The sequence below is a fragment of the Schistocerca nitens genome, chromosome 10, assembly GCF_023898315.1.
Source record: "Schistocerca nitens isolate TAMUIC-IGC-003100 chromosome 10, iqSchNite1.1, whole genome shotgun sequence".
Classification (NCBI taxonomy): Eukaryota; Metazoa; Arthropoda; class Insecta; order Orthoptera; family Acrididae; genus Schistocerca; species Schistocerca nitens.
Genome location: NC_064623.1, coordinates 218,046,107 through 218,063,322, shown reverse-complemented (window position 1 = coordinate 218,063,322; position 17,216 = coordinate 218,046,107).

Genomic DNA, 17,216 nt, shown 5'->3' with positions numbered 1-17,216 from the left:
GATGAACATCAACAAAAACAAAACGAGGATAATGGAATGTAGTCGAATTAAATCGGGTGATGCTGCGGGAATCAGACTAAGAAATGAGACACTTAAAGTAGTAAATAAGTTTTCCAATTTGGGGAGCAAAATAACTGATGATGGTCGAAGTAGAGAGGATATAAAGTGTAGACTGGCAATGGCAACGAAAGCGTTTCTGAAGAATCGAAATTTGTTAACATCGAGTATAGATTTAAATTTCAGGAAGTCGTTTCTGAAAGGAAAGTATTTGTGTGGAGTGTAGCCATGTACGGAAGTGAAAGATGAACGATAAATAGTTTAGACAAGAAGAGAACAGAAGCTTTCGAAATGTGGTGCTACAGAAGAATGCTGAAGATTAGATGGGTAGACCACATAACTAATGAGGTATTGAATGGAATTAGGGAGAAGACTAATTTGTCGCACAACTTGACTAGAAGAAGGGATCGGTTGATAGGACATGTTCTGATGCAACAAGGGATCGCCAATTTAGTACTGGATGGCAGCGTGAAGGGTAAAAATCGTAGAGGGAGACCAAGAGATGAATACACAAAACAGATTCTGAAGGATGTAGGTTGAAGTAGGTACTGGGAGATGAAGAAGCTTGCACAGGATAACAGGATAAAGGAGCATGGAAAGTTGCATCAAACCAGTCTCTGGACTGAAGACCAGAACAACAACAGCGATATCCTTTCAAAATCATTTGGTTATTCATTTTCATCTTCTGATGACTTCCATAGACGGTAAACGACGCCGCATCTGCAAACAAACAGGGCTTCTGAGGTAGCATCCTAATTTCTTTTACAAGTTAAGGACAGCGGAGTACCTATAAAGCTTCTCTGGGGAACGGCATACATAATTTCAGATTGGAAGCAGTGTTACGTAAAGCATTTTCGCGTAGCTGTAACGCGAACTTACGACCGCTTTTCCTTAGCCATGACCAGACTGCAGGTTGTGTGGTCGTCGTAGTGACCACACAGCGGAGTGTTGCGTTTCGGCCGGTTTCCCTTACACTTCCGCAGCACTATAAAATGCTTCAGGAAACATCTTTATGGTGCTTCGTAAACGGTTGCGTATGTTACGCAGCTATTACGTAACAGCTGGGGAGGCAGGTCGGACAAAATCATACAGGCAACGTGAAAACGTCGGTTATATTTTTGGCCACCACAGTGATATGTAATGAAGCTAAGACGAAATGGCTACAGAAAAAAGTGTGAATAATTGGAACATATAGAAAGTATTTGCACTTATGTTTTTATGGTTTTCGTGATTTTGTTTGTGCAATGGTTGACGCTGCCACTTAGCGACCATCTGGCACAGTTAGTGTCAGACTACTATAGATTTTTTTATATTATGCATTAATGGTTTCAGTGTAGTTTTCTGTGGGAAAATCTGGCACATTTTTACTGGCACGTTTTTCCGCTCTTTTAAAGACGTGCGATTTGCATTTGACTCAGCTTCATCCACACTGCATGATGTTCGTAAGAGGCAGAGGCACCTTTCTTACAATACATAAATGCTATTCATCGGTCTCTGGTTGTCTCAAGATAACACTACTTTATCTTTTTGTTGTTAAGCGTGCTAGAGTTTTTTCTTCTTGACAAAAAACTATTAGATATACTTGTACACAAAATGTTAACGGTTCTTGCAGACTACCAGTGCTTCAAGTTGTCGAAGAAGTGTGAAATCGATGAACAGGATCAGATATCGTGCAACTCTTTGCCATAAGATGATGCTTCTCGGGCACTATGAAACGGAGTCTTTAGATGATTTTATAAAAGAGCAACTACAGCTTCAAGCTGATGACTGTTCTAGAGGTTCTGTGTTTCCACTTGTTCCACAAATTAACATTTTGGCGCAGTTGGAAGTACGCTAGATTTTTGATCACGCACCCACAATATTTTCGCCAGCATGGCTCCTACGACGAGATTCAGCATTGTGGAGACTGATTACCCAACCCAAAATGTTGGATGCTCCAGAAAAATGATAAAAACGATGCGAGATGAGTGGTCCTAATGGGTGCTATTTAAAGATTCATTCCCCTGCAAGGAGAGGCCACACTGTCGTAGTTGGCACTATTTTATATCACCGCCCTAGCAGGCTAGCCGTTAAAAACTGTCTGGGCCATCTGTGTAAGCGAGTGCTGAGGGAAGGCTACGGGCCGCTCGCGCTGCCATTTCTGCGAGCTGCCTTCCATCGTAGTTATCCGATTAGCCATCTGGTCCTCCTTCATACAAGGGACCCTACCCGATATAAGTCACTGTAATGCTGAAATGCTGAAATCTGCGTTATTAAACGGCTAAAAGCCAGCCAATTCCAGTTTTAGGTTGCAGATGTAAGACTTGCAGGGGCAACAAAAAATAAATTTTCAGTATTTCACGTAATTAGTGGCCAAATTTAAAAATTTAAAATGCTCTCATAATATACTTATTAACAGGTGAAATATTATCTTAATGGAGCAACACAATAAGTATCGAAATTAGAAAGTGTGTAAATGTCTCGATGTGCGTTGCTCAAGGCGCGCAAATTACCCACACTGTATCGATCCAGCATTTGGGAATGAGGGCATTTAGCGACTTACTCTACACATAATTTGAAGACGTATAGAAATTTTTCTGTCACTCACAGCCGCACTAAATAATGAGAGATTCGTGTGACCGGCGCACGTGACGCAAATCAGCAGCTAATGGTCTAGTGGTTAGTGTTGCTGCGTCTGGATCACAGGATCTCGAGATCGATTCCCGGCCGGGTTGGGGATTTTCTCTGCCCAGACTCTGGATGTTGTCCGCATCATCATTCGTGAACTTGGCGAGATTGGACTGTGTAAAGATTGGGGCTTTCTAAGGGCGCTCATAATTGCGGAGTTGACCGCTCCTCAAACCAAACATAAACATCATCATCATCATCATCATCACCATCATCATCACTTACACAATCCAGAGATGGAACCAGCTATATCTGACAGAGTGCGCTATAAACTGTGAAGGAGAACTGGAAGATGTGACAGGGTGGGTGGTAACAACATTCAGCACTGCCCACAGTGTCTGCTTCTACATAACAGACAGATGGGAAATGGAGAGCCAATTGGTCAATCGCTCAACTGATATTTGTTTCTGGACATGTAATTACAAACTTTCCTTCTAGTTTTAACCAGTGCTACTGCCTACCTACATTCTTCAGCTTCGTTATTTGCTGCTAATAATAGTTTCATTGAGAAGTCGCATATTTATCGCCGCATATGGTACGGCATTGTCCTGCTAAAAATAGCATTTGTAATGGCTGGAGGGATGAGCTGTATCATCGACAATGAATGTTTGGCCCCTGGTAGATTGGTAATTCCCGATTAGGACAGGTCAGCGGATCCGGTTAACTGCAGAGTAAGAGATTCCAAAGGACGTGCTCCCTCTGGTTACGCCTGATGCTGCCTTTGCAGGCGACGAGCGAATTAGAGGCCAGGAGGGACGAAGATAATGGTGCATGCACGCAGAAATATAAGCAAAACGTTAAAAAATAAGATGAGGAACCACAGAAAATCAAAGTTTTACAAAACATCTTGAAAGAGCGTACAATTCGCTGAAATTAGATTTCTAAGCTAAAGTGGCTCTAGGAGGAATTTTGTAAGAATAATAATAAATATTCAACTTATGCGACAAAATCTCAGGAAAAACAGACGCTGGAGATCCAAGAAAAAATTGTTCCTAGAACTGTGCAGTCGAAATAGGCATATTGTCGAAACCCTGAAGTGTAGAAGAAGAACAAGAGAAGAAAATGCTCAGTGCTTTGGTCCAATCGGGTGTGAGTCAGTACTCAATTCGTAACAGAGGCAATACAGCGGACGCTAATAGTCTCGGAGCTGAGGAAAACTTTGGAAATTTGTGGTAGGGTCTTATGGGACCAAACTGCTGAGGTCTTCGCTCCCTAAGCCTACACACTGCTTAATCTAACTTAAACTAACTTACGAAATGGACAACACACACACACGCACACCCATGCCCGAGGGAGGACTCGAACCTCCGACGGGGGGAGCCCCACGGACCGTGACAAGGCGCCTGGGACCGCGCGGCTACCCCGCGAGGCTGCCCTGGAGCTGAGGACTTTCACACTCTGACCCACAGGGAGCAGAAAGTCTAACAGTAAGAGGTGTCTGTGAGACAATAAGAGGGCTGCTCTGTCACTCCGACAGACAACGCAGTGCTGGGTATAATGGTAATAGTCGCTGACACCTTACATGTGTAGGACGCAGCTCTTCGTTGATTACGCTGCGGACCTTATCTTGGATTGTGAGATTGGCTTATGATGACTTAGCTTCTGATTTGATTTAAATTTGCATCTCAGTACATATTCCAAACACTCTGATGGAAATGTAAATGTTACCACGAACACCTCCACTGATAGTTACCGAGCTGACAGTCTAGTATTCCCGTGGCCATGGTATAGCTACATTAAAAATTGATCTGCACAAATCTTCAGTCACCTCATTTGGCAGCCACATTCTTACCAGCTTTCAGCCAGCAGTACTCAAGAACTGACACAGCACGGGTTTCAGGTACAGCCAAAAATTCATCATTAACACAACTGGAGGCTGTTTGCTTCCATGCCACAAAAAATACAAGAAATTAGTTAGTATCCTGTGTTCCGCACTCTATACGGATGTTCATGACGTATATCAGCCCAGAATGGAATGAATATTTAACCATGAAATATATGTTATGTGATGGAAGTCTGCACAAAGTTTCTATAAACATTGGACTGCTACTGGATGATGTAACACATTCCATTTCAATCCGTGTATTTTGTAGCAAGTATTGTATAACGGTCGTTCAAAAAGAAACGAGCCTGCGGGATAACTACAGAAACAAGTACCTGTATGTTGGAAGTACTGACCCTGGCTGTTGAGACACTTGTCCCACTGTGACACAAGGCGGTGAATGGCTGTCCCATAAAATCCCCGGGGCTGCGATGTTAACCAGTTCCGCACGTACAGCTGGACGTCGCCGTCCACACGAGTGCAGGGAAGGTTATGCTGACGTTCTTCTTTGACCAAGATGGCCGCCTTCTGATTCGCTTCCTGCAGCACGGGACAACAGTGACTGCCCAGCGTTACTCGCAAACCTTGACCACCCTTCGCCAAGCGATCAAATAAAAACGACCAGGCAGTCCCACCCGTGGGTTCATTCTGCTAGATGACAACGCAAAGCCTCATATGGTCAACACAGTCGCGGCACTCCTGCAGAAATTCAAATGGGAGTTTCTCTGCAAAGTCCGGACCTCTCTCCCAGTGATTACGCCATTTTTGGTTCCTTTAAAAAGGCACTGAGAGGCAAACGATTCACCTCGGACGACGACGCCCAGCTTGTCTTGCGGAACTGGTTAACATCTTTTTTTTCTTTTTCCTTTATTGAGTTTCGATTCCCCCTAAAGGGGTCGGGCTGGCAGCAGCTTAGTATGCCGTTCTTCAGCCTACAGAATTTGTTTTAAAAAGAGGAAGACAATAAACAATAAAAACACGTGATAAAACCGGAGACTTAAATTGTAACATGGCGGAAAAAATCGTGGAACTTAAAACATAGAAACAGGGATGATGATGCTAATAAAATACATACGAAGCAGACAGGTAAAATAATAGACAGACAATTGAAAAACACGGCGACAGTCTGGTTTCTGTTGGCAAGAGACATAACATTCACACCCAGCGACAGCATGATTTCTGTTCGCAACACTTAGGAAAGACGAACAACACTGAACATTCATTTGAACACTGCACTAAAAAGTTGGCAAATATGACATACCACAGCCGAGGGCAGTTGGGGAGTGATTAACATCGCAGCTCCGGGAATTTTACGGGACAGCCATTCACCGCCTTGTGTCACAGTGGGACAAGTGTCTCAACAGCCAGGGTCAGTACTTGTAACAGAGGTACTGGTTTCTGTAATTATGCCTCCAGCTCGTTACTTTTTCAACGCCCGTTATATGTGTCGGTACCTTCTTTTTGTAATTTTGTTGTAGGAAGATTAGGAACGGAGATTTGGGCTTCACATCCAACGACAATGTCATTACGGATGGAGCCATGGGATGGTTGGTACCTCGTGATAAAACAAGCAAACATAGTCGCTACCACAAGTAACGACGAATGACCGAAAATGGAGTAGACACTCTGCAAAATGGTTCAAATCTTATATCTCTGGCAGGAAACAAAGGGTGTTATTAGGAAAGAGACATGGATCAAGCTATCAGGCATCATCCAACTGGGAACTAATTACATGTGGGGTCCCACAAGGTTCCAGTTTGGGGCCCTTACTTTTTCTTGTGTATATCAATGACCTTTCATCAGTAACATTACCAAATGCCAAGTTCGTTTTGTTTGCCGATGATACAAACATTGCAATAAATAGCAAATCAAGTGTATTCTTAGAAAGATCAACTAATAAAATATTTGTGGACATTAATCCCTGGTTCCTAGCCAATTCTTTGTCACTAAACTTTTAAAAAACACACTACATGCAGTTCAGAACTTTTAAGGGGTGTCCCACGAGTATATGCCTAACATACGATGACAAGCAGATAGAAGAAGTGGACTGTGTTAAATTCTTGGGATTACAGCTTGATAATAAATTCAACTGGGAGGAGCACCCCACAGAACTGCTGAAGTGTCTTAACAAATCTCTATTTGCAATGCGAATTGTGTCATACATAGGGGATATAAAAATGAAAAAGCTGCCATACTATGCTTACTTTCATTCCATAATGTCATATGGGATTATTTTTTGGGGTAATTCATCAAGCCAAGGTAAAGGTTCCCGGGTACAAAAACGTGCAGTAAGAGTTATATGTGGTGTGAACTCAAGAACATGCTGCAGAAGCATGTTTAGAGAACTAGGGATACTAACTACTGCTTCCCAATATATTTATTCCTTAATGAAATTTGTCATTAAAAATATATCACTTTTTCAAACCAACAGCTCAATTCATGGAATCAATACTAGAAATATGAATAATCTTCACAAGGATTTGAAGTCACGTAGTCCTGTACAAAAAGGTGTGCATTATTCAGGAACACACATTTTCAATAATTTGCGAGTAGCCATAAAAAGCTTAACAACCAATTAAATTCAGTTTAAGAGAAGCCTAAAGGATTTATTGGTGGCCAACTCCTTCTACTCGATTGATGAATTTCTCAGTAAAATCAACTGATTTGTGTGTATAACATTATATATATATATATATATATATATATATATATATATATATATATATATTGTGTGAGTGTGTGTGTGTGTGTGTGTGTGTGTGTGTGTGTGTGTGTGTGTGTGTGTGTGTGTGAGAGAGAGAGAGAGAGAGAGAGTGTACAATATAACTTCTGCACCATTGCAGTGATGTGTTCATTGTAAATAAGTATTATAGTAGTTGTATTACACGTTTGTTACCTTATAAATAAATAAAAATCTTTTTATTTTAAATTCAGTGCATCAGTATTTGTAAAATGACTCTTTCATATAGTGTTCATTAAAAAATGACGATCCTTCCACTTGGGACCTGTGGAATGGTACATTAGCTTATTTGTTTTAGTTGTAAACATTTGTCATGTATTGTTGTTTTTCTGACATGTTCTGCATCCTCGAGGGCCTCCTCACTACGGATCATAAATCTAATCTAATATAATCATAGGTGTTTGCGTACGCCACCGGATCAGCATGCTTACTGAGGTCTGTGTGCAGTACAACTCAGCCTGCAATTATAGTTGTGATATAGTTGTATTAGACAGAACCCTGTATAAATTTTTATACTCAATTTTACGTTGTGATAAGAGACTAGTACCTCGTTCTGCATCAAGTGATATGTTACCGTTCAGTATTAAATATAACATTCCTGTAGGTATGGATTGTTACAAAGTTAAGTTTTTAATCTTGTTCAAGTTGTAATAAAATGATGTACTACTTCGTGTGTTGTAGAATCATCTCGGTCTCCTCCAGGGGTAAAGTTAAGAACCTACCACTGTATCGTAGAGGTTTATTTTGCCCAGTACAACAGAGGACATACGCAACTCTGCGGCCGTTAGAGTTTCTGTGCTTTGCTTCTGTCGAATGTGACATGCAAACAGCACCCACTGACTGGTGCATAAACTGCCTGCTAACGCATACTTAACTCTCACAGCAGATTGCTACACACGAGGAGAAATGTGATGATACGATTGATTTGTTGATTTGGGGGCGGGGACCAAACAGCGAGCTCATCGCTCCCAAGGCTTACACACTACTTAGTAAATAAAACTAACTTATCCTAAGGGCAACACACACACCCATGCCCGAGGGAGGACTCGAACGTCCGACGGGGCAGCCGCGCGAACCCTGGCAAGGTGTCTAAGACCGCAGTGCTACCTCGCGCAACCAATTGGGGAAGGAAGTCGGCTGTGATGATATCGCTAGCCCATTTTCCAGACATCAATCACTCCACATCATTAGAACACACTCACATTCGATATTACATACTGTGATGTCGGAAAATGTTTTTACGTTTATTACACTGAAAATAAGCCGACATAATATAACATAATGCATTTATTAATGTCTTATACAATAATTATGATACAATGCATTTACTCATATTTTCGCAAAGGCATTAGAAGGAATTTTTTGACTGATGTGATGAAGCCTAAAGTTAAGGAGAGCAAACAAATCTCTGCCGTCCTAGTAAAGCGAATCCCCCTTCCCCGCCCCCTCCCCCCCCCCCCCCATCAATGCACTCCGCTGGTGCAACCCTGTGGTGTCCATTTTTATCGTCAGACAATTTGATCAGAAAGCTTCAAACTGCCCTTATCTCACAGGCAGAGGAAGAGAAACCACATAGCGAGTAGACTGTTTGTTTGTAAATGCTGTCGATTGTCATCTAGTAAACTCACCGGAAGATCAAAAACAGCTGCAAAATGATTTAGATATCTGTATCGTGCGAAAATTGACAACTGATTATAATTAATGAATAGTGTGGGGTTGTCCACATGGGTGCTAAAACGAATCCGTTATATTTCGGTTACACGATAAACCAGTCAAATCTAAAGACCGTAAACTCTACTAAATATCTAGGAATTACGAACAAATTAAACTGAAAAGAAAACACAGAAAATGGCGAATCGAAGACTGCGATTCATTGGCAGAATACTGGGAAGACGCAGCAGATCTACTAAGGAGACTGCCTACACCACGCTTGTTTGTCCTCTTTTGGAGTGATGCTGCGCGCTGTGGGATCCTTACCAGGCAGGTTTAACGGAGTACATCGAGAAAGTTCAAAGAAAGGCAGCAAGTTTTGTATTACAGAGAAAAAGGTTAGGGACATGACACAGGACTTGAGGTGGACATCATTAAAACAGAGGCGTTTCTCGTCGTGCTAGATTCTTCTCACGAAACTTCAAGCACCAACTTTCTCTTCCGAATGAGAAAATACTTTGCTGACACCGACCTACATAGGGAGAAACAATCATCATAATAAAATAAGGGAATTCATAACTCGCAAGGAAAAATTTAGGTGTCCGTTTTTTCAGCGCGCTGTTCCAGGTTGGTGTCATAGAGAATTATTGTACAGGTGGTTCGATGATCCCTCTGCCAGAACTACGTTTGATCCGCAGAGTAGCGATGTAGATGGCTACATAATGCAGTCCACTGTACATCAGCAACTATGCCGGATATATTTGGCGAAATGATGCGTTACGTGTGTTTTGCTGCTAAACTGTGCGATGAGAGCGAATGTTTTGTGGATGTAAATACAGTTTGAATTTCTAGAGAAACTTTAAAAGCACAATGTAATTGCAAAAATGCGATGTTTTTTAACGAGTGGAAAGATGCCGCGAAAGTTACTGCTTTCCCTGTTGTTACGATGAATGTCACCGCAGCACCCCAGCAACTGTAAAAAGACAAACGTATCTAGTTTTATACACGAAATTCTCGTGCACGCCTCACAATAACTTTCTCGAAATTTATTTCCAGTACCACATTGTTCCTTTCATTTTACTTTTCACACATTTTATGAAAATATTAATAAATACAATATCTTGATCATTATTTCGGTTTATTTCTAATAATTAAAAAGTGATAAAAAGTTCCCAAGTGGCTATTCGACCCCACGACCCTCGGATTGCCGTTCTGCGCTCCTTCCGCTGCTTACAAAGTACGCTAAAAAGTGACTCATGGCTTACGTGACCCGCGCAGAAAGTGGTATTTTTTCTACACACTGGGTGTCCCACTTCTGTCACGTATTACTGGCCGAGCGCTGTGTATCCCGTAGATCTGGAACAAATCGATGGTGACGAGTGGGCGCTCTCCCCTTGTCGGCTGATTTGGCGCCTCTCTCTCTCTCTCTCTCTCTCTCTCTCTCTCTCTTCCTCGTACCTCACCTCAACGGAGAGTCGATCACACAGCTACAGTCGTCTACCTCCCAGGCCTGCACGTATGACAGTGGCGGCTGCTACGTAAGAGCACAACAGCAGGTGAACACTCTAAATTGTGACATTCTGTTAAACGGAACGTAGATGCTGCTATCTGAAATACACTACTCTAAATCTACCGCCCCCCCTCCCCCCCCCCCCCATGAGGCTTGCGTGCTTCAACGATACAGATAGCCGTGCCGTAGGTGCAACCACAACGGAGGGGTATCTGTTGAGAGGCCAGACAAACGTGTGGTTCCTGAAGAGGGGCAGCAGCCTTTTCAGTAGTTGCAGGGGCAACAGTATAGATGATTGACTGATCTGGCCCTGTAACACTAACCAAAATGGCCTTGCTGTTCTGGTACTGCGAACGGCTGAAAGCAAGGGGAAACTACAGCCGTAATTTTTCCCGAGGGCATGCAGCTTTACTGTATGATTAAATGATGATGGCGACCTCTTGGGTAAAATATTCCGGAGGTAAATTAGTCCCCCATTCGGATCTCCGGGCGGGGACTACTCATGAGGACGTCGTTATCAGGAGAAAGAAAACTGGCATTCTATGGATCGGAGCGTGGAATGTCAGATCCCTTAATCGAGCAGGTAGGTTAGAAAATTTAAAAAGGGAAATGGATAGGTTAAAGTTAGATATACTGGGAATTAGTGAAGTTCGGTGGCAGGAGGAACAAGACTTTTAGTCAGGTGAATACAGGGTTATAAATACAAAATCAAAGAGGGGTAATGCAGGAGTAGGATTAATAATGAATAAAAAAATAGGAGTACGGGTAAGCTACTACAAACAGCATAGTGAACGCATTATTGTGACCAAGATAAACACGAAGCCCACGTCTACTACAGTAGTACAAGTTTATATGCCAACTAGCTCTGCAGATGTCGAAGAAATTGATGAAATGTATGTTGAGATAAAAGAAATTATTCAGGTAGTGACCGGAGACGAAAATTTAATAGTCATGTGTGACTGGAATTCAAGAGTAGGAAAAGGTCGAAAAGGAAACATAGTAGGTGAATATGGATTGGGGCTAAGAAATGAAAGAGGAAGCCGTCTGGTAGAATTTTGCGCAGAGCATAACTTAATCATAGCTAATACTTGGTTCAATAATCATAAAAGAAGGTTGTATACATGGACGAACCCAGGAGATACTCAAAGGTATCAGATTATATAATGGTAAGGCACAGATTTAGGAACCAGGTTTTAAATTGTAAGACATTTCCAGGGGCAGATATGGACTCTGACCACAATCTATTGGTTATGAACTGTAGATTAAAAGTGAAGAAACTGCGAAAATGTGGGAATTTAAGCAGATGGGACCTGGATAAACTGAAAGAACCAGAGGTTGTACAGTGTTTCAGGGAGAGCATAAGGGAAGAATTGACAGGAATGGGGGAAAGAAATACAGTAGAAGAAGAATGGGTAGCTTCAAGGGATGAAATAGTGAAGGCAGCAGAGGATCAAATAGGTAAAAAGATGAGGGCTAGTAGAAACCCTTGGGTAACAGAAGAAATATAGAGTTTAATTGATGAAAGGAGAAAATATAAAAATGCAGTAAATGAAGCAGGCAAAAAGGAATACAAACGTCTCAAAAATGAGATCGACAGGAAGTGCAAAATTGCTAAGCAGGTATGGCTAGAGGACAAATGTAAGGATGTAGAGGCTTATCTCAATAGGGGTAAGATAGATACTGCCTACAGGAAAATTAAAGAGACCTATGGAGAAAAGAGAGCCACTTGCACGAATATCAAGAGCTCAGATGGAAACCCAGTTCTAAGCAAAGAAGGGAAAGCAGAATGGTGGAAGGAGTATATAGAGGGACTATACAAGGGCGATGTACTTGAGGACAATATTATGGAAATGGAAGAGGATGTAGATGAAGATGAAATGGGAGATATGATACTGCGTGAAAAGATTGACAGAGCACTGAAAGACCTAAGTCAAAACAAGGCCCTGGGAGTAGACAACATTCCATTAGAACTATTGACAGCCTTGGGAGAGCCAGTCCTGACAAAACTCTACCATCTGGTGAGGAAGATGTATGAGACAGGCGAAATACCCTCAGACTTCAAGAAGAATATAATAATTCCAATCCCAAAGAAAGCAGGTGTTGACAGATGTGAAAATTACCGAACTATCAGTTTAATAAGTCACAGCTGCAAAATACTAACGTAAATTCTTTACAGACGAATGGAAAAAATGGTAGAAGCCGGCCTCGGGGAAAATCAGTTTGGATTCCATAGAAATGTTGGAACACGTGAGGCAATACTGACTCTACGAGTTATCTTAGAAGAAAGATTAAGTAAAGGCAAACCTGCATTTCTAGCATTTGTAGATTTAGAGAAAGCTTTTGACAATGTTGATTGGAATACTCTCATTCAAATTCTAAAGGTGGCAGGGGTAAAATACAGGGAGCGAAAAGCTATATACAATTTGTACAGAAAACAGATGGCAGTCATACGAGTCGAGGGACATGAAATGGAAGTAGTGGTTGTGAAGGGAGTGAGACAGGGTTGTAGCTTATCCCCGATGCTATTCAATCTGTATATTGAGCGAGCAATAAAGGAAACAAAAGAAAAGTTCGGAGTAGGTATTAAAATCCATGGAGAAGAAACAAAATCTTTGAGGTTCGCCGATGACATTGTAATTCTGTCAGAGACAGCAAAGGATTTGGAAGAGCAGTTGAACGGAATGGATAGCGTCTTGAAAGGAGGGTATAAGATGAACTTCAAGAAAAGTAAAATGAGGATAATGGAATGTAGTCGAATTAAGTCGGGTGATGCTGAGGGAATTAGATTAGGAAATGAGACACTTAAAGTAGTAAAGGAGTTTTGCTATTTGGGTGGCAAAATAACTGTAGATGGTCGAAATAGAGAGGATATAAAGTGTAGACTGGCAATGGCAAGGAAATCGTTTCTGAAGAAGAGAAATTTGTTAACATCGAGTATAGATTTAAATGTTAGGAAGTCGTTTCTGAAAGTATTGTTATGGAGTGTAGCCATGTATGGAAGTGAAACATGGACGATAAATGGATTAGACAGGAAGAGCATAGAAGCTTTCGAAATATAGTGCTACAGAAGAATGCTGAAGATTAGATGGGTAGATCGCATAACTAATGAGGAGGTATTGAATAGAATTGGGGAGAAGAGGAGTTTGTGGCACAACTTGACAAGAAGAAGGGATCGGTTAGTAGGACATGTTCTGAGACATCGAGGGATCACCAATTTAGTATTGGAGGGCAACACGGAGGGTAAAAATTGTAGAGGGAGACCAAGAGATGAATACACTAAGCAGATTCAGAAGGATGTAGGCTGCAGTCGGTACTGGGAGATGGAGAAGCTTGCACAGGATAGAGTAGCATGGAGAGCTGCATCAAACCAGTCTCAGGACTGAAGACCACAACAACAACATCAAATCTATGCTACGTTACTACTCCTCTAGACTTTGCGCAGCTTGGCATCAGGATCGTGAGCACACCTTCAGTTATTCACGTTTTAAGGAGCTTTTGCTCATGCGCAGCTGGCGTTGCGTAATTGCCATATGGGCCAAATACATGTGGATTTGGTAAACAACGTGCACACTTTTTTTTTTGTCATCAGTCTACTGACTGGTTTGATGCGGCCCGCCACGAATTCCTCTCCTGTGCTAACCTCTGCATTTTAGAGTAGCACTTGCAACCTACGTCCTCAATTATTTGCTTGACGTATTCCAATCTCTGTCTTCCTCTACAGTTTTTGCCCTCTACAGCTCCCTCTAGTACCATGGAAGTCATTCCCTCATGTCTTAGCAGATGTCCTATCATCCTGTCCCTTCTCCTTATCAGTGTTTTCCACATATTCCTTTCCTCTCCGATTCTGCGTAGAACCTCCTCATTCCTTACCTTATCAGTCCACCTAATTTTCAACATTCGTCTATAGCACCACATCTCAAATGCTTCGATTCTCTTCTGTTCCGGTTTTCCCATAGTCCATGTTTCACTACCATACAATGCTGTACTCCAGACGTACATCCTCAGAAATTTCTTCCTCAAATTAAGGTCGGTATTTGATATTAGTAGACTTCTCTTGGCCAGAAATGCCTTTTTTACCATTGCGAGTCTGCTTTTGATGTCCTCCTTGCTCCGTCCGTCATTAGTTATTTTACTGCCTAGGTAGCAGAATTCCTTAATTTCATTGACTTCGTGACCATCAATACTGATGTGAAGTTTCTCGCTGTTCTCATTTCTACTACTTCTCATTACCTTCGTCTTTCTCCGATTTACTCTTAAACCATACTGTGTACTCATTAGACTGTTCATTCCGTTCAGCAGATCATTTAATTCTTCTTCACTTTCACTCAGGATAGCAATGTCATCAGCGAATCGTATCATTGATATCCTTTCACCTTGTATTTTAATTCCACTCCCGAACCTTTCTTTTATTTCCATCATTGCTTCCTCGATGTACAGATTGAAGAGTAGGGGCGAAAGGCTACAGCCTTGTCTTACACCCTTCTTAATACGACCACTTCGTTCTTGATCGTCCACTCTTATTATTCCCTCTTGGTTGTTGTACATATTGTATATGACCCGTCTCTCCCTATAGCGTACCCCTACTTTTTTCAGAATCTCGAACAGCTTGCACCATTTTATGTTGTCGAACGCTTTTTCCAGGTCGACAAATCCTATGAAAGTGTCTTGATTTTTCTTTAGCCTTGCTTCCATTATTAGCCGTAACGTCAGAATTGCCTCTCTCGTCCCTTTACTTTTCCTAAAGCCAAATTGATCGTCACCTAGCGCACTCTCAATTTTCTTTTCCATTCTTCTGTATATTATTCTGTAAGCAGCTTCGATGCATGAGCTGTTAAGCTGATTGTGCGATAATTCTCGCACTTGTCAGCTCTTGCCGTCTTCGGAATTGTGTGGATGATGCTTTTCCGAAAGTCAGATGGTATGTCGCCAGACTCATATTTTCTACACACCAACGTGAATAGTCGTTTTGTTGCCACTTCCCCCAATGATTTTAGAAATTCTGATGGAATGATATCTATACCTTCCGCTTTATTTGACCTCAAGTCCTCCAAAGCTCTTTTAAATTCTGATTCTAATACCGGATCCCCTATCTCTTCTAAATCGACTCCTGTTTCTTCTTCTATCTCATCAGACAAATCTCGCCCCTCATAGAGGCTTTCATTCTATTCTTTCCACCTATCCTCTGAGTCTGTCTTTCCGACAATAATTTCTTCTTCGATGTCTTCACATCTTTCCTGCGGGCGTTTCGTCTTAGCTTCTCTGCACTTTCTATTTATTTCATTCCTCACTGACTTGTATTTCTGTTTTCCTGAGTCTACAACATTTTTGTACTCCCTCCTTTGATCAATCAGCTGAAATATTTCGTCTGTTACCCTTGGTTTGTTCACAGTTACCTTCTTTGTGGCTGTGTTTTCTTTCCCAACTTCTGTGTTGGCCCTATTTAGAGATGTCCATTCCTCTTCAACTGCACTGCCTACTGAGATATTCCTTATTGCTGTATCTACAGCGTTAGAGAACTTCAAGCGTATCTCGTCATTCCTTAGTACTTCTGTACCCCACTTCTTTGTGTATTAATTCTTCCTGACCTGGATTTAATTATTTCCACAAACAGCAGTTTGGAGTTGGTTGTTTATTATACCGGAATCGGCTTTCGTGTGCAGCGTCAACACGAACTCTGTTGAATCTGTTGATGCTATCAGAGATGGAAATTACCAGGATAAGAGAGTCGCAAAGGAACTAAGGCCTGCCACACCACATCCGTTGACTCAGAAAGTGATGAACTCTAATAAGCGTGCCCACAAGCGAACATTTAACGAAGAAGTTAAGTAAGTTTTTGTGTAGGTGCAAGGTAAGAAAAATTAATTCGTGGACTAACACATAAGAAAACGATCTTGTACATATGTGGAAAAAATAAAAAAGTACAAAAACTCCCATTACACAAAAGGAGGATACAAGATGAACATCAACAAAAGAAAACGAGGATAATGGAATGTAGTCGAATTAAGTCGGGTGATGCTGAGGGAATTAGATTAGGAAATGAGACACTTAAAGTAGTAAAGGAGTTTTTCTATTTGGGGAGAAGAATAACTGATGATGGTCGAAGTAGAGAGGATATAAAATGTAGACTGGCAATGGCAAGGAAAGCGTATCTGAAGAAGAGAAATTTGTTAACATCGAGTATCGGTTTAAGAGACAGGAAGTCGTTTGTGAAAGTATTTGTATGGAGTGTAGCTATGTATGGATGTGAAACATGGACGATAAATAGTTTGGACAAGAAGAGAATAGAAGCTTTCGTAATGTGGTACTACAGAAGAATGCTGAAGATTAGATGGGTAGATCACGTAACTAATGAGGAGGTATTGAATAGAATTGGGGAGGAGTTTGTGGCACAATTTGACAAGAAGAAGGGACCGGTAGGTAGGACATGTTCAGAGGCATGAGGCGATCACAAATTTAGCATTGGAGGGCAGAGTGGAGGGTAAAAATCGTAGAGGGAGACCAATAGACGAATACGCTAAGCAGATTCAGAAGGATGTAGGTTGCAGTAAGTACTGGGCGATGAAGAGGCTTGCACAGGATAGAGTATCATGGAGAGCTGCATCAAACCAGTCTCAGGACTGAAGAGCACCACCACCACCACCACCACCACCACCACCACCACGACAACAACAACAACAACACAAAAATGCGAAATGGCGAGTAGCGAAATCTTAAACATTATTTCGTTATTGCCCAAAACCGAATTACGTACAAAACAACAAAATTTCACA